The sequence below is a fragment of the Hordeum vulgare genome, chromosome 2H, assembly GCF_904849725.1.
Source record: "Hordeum vulgare subsp. vulgare chromosome 2H, MorexV3_pseudomolecules_assembly, whole genome shotgun sequence".
Taxonomy (NCBI): domain Eukaryota; kingdom Viridiplantae; phylum Streptophyta; class Magnoliopsida; order Poales; family Poaceae; genus Hordeum; species Hordeum vulgare.
The window spans coordinates 103,500,873-103,506,054 of NC_058519.1; positions in this window are offsets into that span (position 1 = coordinate 103,500,873).

The following is a 5,182-nucleotide window of genomic DNA, read 5'->3' on the forward strand; positions in this document are numbered from 1 at the left end:
GTCATTAAGTTTTGAGAAGCATGGAAATTGTGGAAATTAATCATGAACACCACCATCACATGCAAACATAGTACACTGTCCTTTCTCTTGATATTGTGTTTTAGCAGAGGTTTATTTTGACAATAATAACAATTTGGAATGGCAGATCCCCTTACAGGATCACATTCAGTTGTTGGCCCTGCCGTTCACCCACAAACATAGACCTGTTGCTTTGATAGGTAGAGAATTAATTTCTCAAGAGGGCTTTGTGATTTAGTGTTTTTATGGTATTTTTTTTCATGGATTTTCTCTGTCCAATACATCATGAACCTGCTAACATAAAATTAATATCTAATTCTGGTGAGGTAATGAGCTTCCCTTCTTTATCCTCATGTATCTTCAGATTTTATGTGTCTACCTGGGGTCTTGGTATGCGACAACTCAAGTCATCTTTGTAAATTCTGAAAGCCAACTTTTTTGATACCAGGCCAAGGAGATAGGGTGCATGATTCAATTAGTTACAACATTGTAGTACCAAAACAGTCACCATTAATTAGAGATGTAAAACGAACGACTTGTAACATTCTGATGTGCAACTGTTTATTTTTTGGAACTCTATTCTAAAAACTATGATTTTGAGTAATGCCGCAACAGGTCAAAGGAAGAAGTCCAACCTAAAGAGGTGCATGGAAGAATTACAACTGCTTGCGGCCTGCTGGTTCAAGGGACGTGTAGGGAGGGTGCGGCCGTGCGGGTCCCGGGGCAGGCGGCTGGGCACTGGCGATCTCGCGGACGAATGCCACGCTGCGAGGGCGCAGGTCATGGACGTTCCGTCACCTCGCCTCCATGCACTGGCTATCTCGCGGACGGATACCATGCTGCGAGGGCAGGGTCGCAGATGGATTCCAAGCTGGGAGCGGCAAAATCAAATATGGCGATGGCGATCGTGCAACGGAGCGGTGCAGTGCCGTGATGTCAGCGTGGAAGAGAGATATTTCGTTCATTTTCCTTAGTTTGCAATCTGAATTACGTGATTGTAGGGGACGTGGGACTGGTAATTAGAATATTCCTCACCTAATTTCAAAAGAATATTCCTCTGCGGGAGGAGTACGGTCAGTCATTGAAAACTCCTAAGTCCACATCATAGAGCTATTAGATCAATGATGGTTGTTAGATTCTGATTTGTGGGACTAATCTTGTGGTGCTGGTCAGTTGTGGGCCAATTTGTTGGGTACACGAAAGAAAAGTTTTTGTTTGCTTGTTTAATAATAGTATACATTAGTCATTATAGTACAAAATCAAAATAATTAATTAGAGAGTACTTTTTTTAAAGATCATTTTCATCTCCCGAGGTTGCAACAAGTGGCGCATGGTATGCGTGTCACCTGTCGCAACCTCGGAGTTTTTCTTTTTTCCGTAGATTCGCATTTGCAAACATTTTGTCTTCTAAACCGTGCGTCCAAATCTCGAACCGTTTTTAACATTGGATTCACGTCAAGATCTTCAAAACTGGATTCCATGTTCATAGGTTTTGACAAACTTTTTTCATGAAAAAACCGGACAAAAAAACCATGCCTCTCGCGATAGGAAAAAAACAGAAAATGCGTTTTCCCCGCGTCTTTTTTTCTTTTTCGAAGGCAAAATCGTGCCTCTCACGAAGGCAAAATCGTGCATTTTGCAGAAAGAAAATCGCGTCTCTCGCAAAAAAACGCATTATTTTTCCTTTTCGAGAGGCACGGGCGTGTCTCTCACGAAAGCAAAACCGTGTCTCTCGTGAAAACAAAATCGTACCTCTCGTAAAAAAATGTGTTGTTTTTTCACTTCAAAACCATGCCTCTCGCGGAAGCAAAACCGTGCCTCTCGTAAAAATAAATAGAAATGACGTTTTTTCCTTTCCGAGAGAAACAACCGTACCTATCATGAAGGCAAAACTGTGCCTCTTGCAGCAGCAAAATCGCGCCTCTCGCGAAAAAAAACAGAAGAACACATTTTTTTGCGCTCATCAAAAAACTAAGAAACACCGGTACAAAACCGAAACACCAAAAAAATAATCTAAAAAGCCGAAAACGCATGCGAGAAAATAAAAAAATGAAATCCAAAAAAACGCTCAGATCACGACACGTGACGGCGGGTGAGAACGTGCCAAGTGATGACGCGTGGGAGTGCTTGTTGCGGGGCTACCGAAAAAACGCTCGCTAACTAGTGACTTCCGTACAAAACTTGTACTTTCATACGTTGGTTCGGCGCATACGGGTGTGCCCTCCTTGCCCGCCCCCTAGCTCCTCCCTCTCACTTTCGTCTGTGGGGTATATGCCATCTTCGCGGCCCAATTGACGGTTTTCACGGGATCCGCGACGATGTTCTTCAAGATGCATCTGAGGTCGGCTTTCTTTGAACAACACTCGGTAATTTCCTAGGCAGTCTACTTCGTCGTCCTTCTCAGCATACCCCTGGGATTGCACATGACACACATATCGGAAGACTGCGTCCATCAATGTTCTATTACTTGCCATGTTCACCTTGTGTGCAAGCCTCACTTTTATGCACCTCATGAAAAGGTACAGTAAAATTTTGCCATTCGAATACTCTGTCTTTTCTTGTGTCCTCAATTTTAAACACGGTTTCGTGTTCTTGTGTTGGCAGGGAATCTGGGATTTATGTGTGGTGTGCTCATGACCACTCCTACGATTAGTCTCGTCATCTGCACATCTTGGACGCAGTTTTAGTGTATTTTTCTCGAATATGCACGAGTGTATGTACCATATATTATATAAAGAAAGGTGGAAGAGCCATTCACGGTTTGCTTACATCATTGGTTACATTGCGTTACGCCGCCCTCCGCCTCAAATGCGTTCTACGGACTACTCATTATGCGCCCATCCCAACGTCGCCCCGTAGAACGCCTCTAGGTTTCCTCGGATCAGGCCCGCCTGCATCCACACCCCGTTCTCACTCGCGATCCGGCACAAAACCTGCTGCAGGTATGCCGTCAATCCGTCGAATACAATAGCGTTCCTATGTTTCCATATTTTCCGCATGGCAAGGAGCCATATGGTCCAGACCATCCTCGCATTACACCCCTACATATCCTGCCTCGTTCAGCAGTCCTGCAACGAGTCTCTTGGCTACGGCTCACCATGCAGGATTCCTAGGGCAGAGAAGATCTTTGCCTATACCTCCCTAGGGAGAGGGTACTCGATGAGTAGATGACCAATCGTCTCTTCATGCTGGTGGCAAAAAGGGCACGAGTCTTGTGCGGCAGCCCTCTTCGCGCCAATCTATCCGAAGTCCAACACCGTTTGATGATCGCGAGCCATGTGAAGAATCTACATCTAAGCGGGGTACACGAGGGTCATGTGAATTCTGCGTCGGGTGATACCTCTTGCCGTGCAAACTCGACCGCATAGGCAGACTTTGTCAAAAATGTCCCGTCATTCTCGTAGGACCAAATGAAGCGATCTGCTCGCTCGTCCAGTTACACCGCCGCAACCCTTGGCCATATATCCAAGTACTCCGCAAGGGTCGCCTAGCGGTGGCCCAATATCTTTGGGCCATCTCTCCTCAGTGATTGCCTCATACACCGTTCTCGACCTCCTCGTTCTGACTGAAATCTGCTTGTAAATCTATGGCGCAAGCTCTATACGGTAGCCACTAAGCCATCTGTCCTCCCATCCGGTGCAGCTTAAGTCATACCCCATGAAGTTCCTTGTCCCCATCGTAGTGAGGAGTGTGGTGAAAGTTTCTGTGTTCGGCATCATTCAGGTTATTGTTTTGATGTTCAATTGCAGCAGAGGACTAGATTGTATTGATGTTTCTTGTGCTTGCGCACTTATTCACTTGTATTTTGACCAGATTTATGTTTCCATGGGTCCTTTCACAAGCACCGTGTACTGCCTCATCACCAGTATAGAGATCTCGACGTTACTTATCTATGAGGTTAACGAGCTCATATTGATTCACAAACGGGCTCAACTAGTAGTGGCCTCCATTTCATTGTATGTAGAGGTTCTGAAGCTGCTTGTGGGCCAGGGGCACATCGCCACGGTGTAATTGGCACACAAACTGCATGACTCCATAGATTCACGTTATTTATACTTACTAATAAAGCAAATAGTGTTTTCGTCATCCGTCACGCGTTTTACAAACCCCCCTCTATTTTTCCGAAATTAACCCGCAGTCCGAATTTAAATGAGAAGAAGAATATTTTTTTGTAATATTTGTAGAAACCTCCTTGAGTTTTCACAAAATAAACCCGCAGTCCAGACTTAAGTAAAAAAACGAATCGTTTTTTGTATGTTTTGAGAACAAATCCTATAGTTTTTATTAATTAATCTACAGTTCAATTACAAGTGACACATACTTTAGAAAATCATATCTTTTAAACTATAACTCTAATTTTAAATTATTATATATGAAATTTGATTAGAAACATGTGTAGAATCTGAATATAATGTTAGTTTACATATTTAATTTTCTTAAATTTTATTTATAATGTAATTTGAATCAATAGTGATGCGTAAAATTTAAATATGATGTTATTTTTACCTATTTAACAATTTTAATTTTCTTTTTGTTATTTTACCTATTTAACAATTTTAAAATGTTGTAAATTTAATCAATAGCGTACGATCAATTTTATCTTACCAAGGCCGATCCGTGTTGTTAATTAATCCGCAGCTCAATTATAAGTGACAAATACTCTTAAAAATCATATCTTTTAAACCGTAACTCTAATTTTAAATTATTGTGTATGAAATTTTATTATAAAAATGTGTAGAATCTAAACATAATGTTAGTTTACCTATTTAATTTTCTAAAATTGTATTTATAATGTAATTTGAATCTACAGTGATGCGAACAATCTAAATATGATGTTATTTTACATATTTAACAATTTTAAAATTCTATATATGCTATAATTTTAATCAATGGCGCACGATCTATTTTTTCGTACCGAAGCTGATTCATGTTGCAAATGAACACCTCATCAAAATGAGATTAAAGACAAAAAACCATCAATAATCGCACATGCATGCCTCAGCAAAACATCGCATGGAAATGAAAAGTTTAAGTTTAGCTTAGAGAGAGAGTTAGAGTTAGAGAGAGAGAGGGCATAAATGTATTCACAAAAAAGGCAACATAGACGTGATGCCACATTTAAATAAAGATCTTGAGTCATAATTATTGAATTAGAACGTGTTGT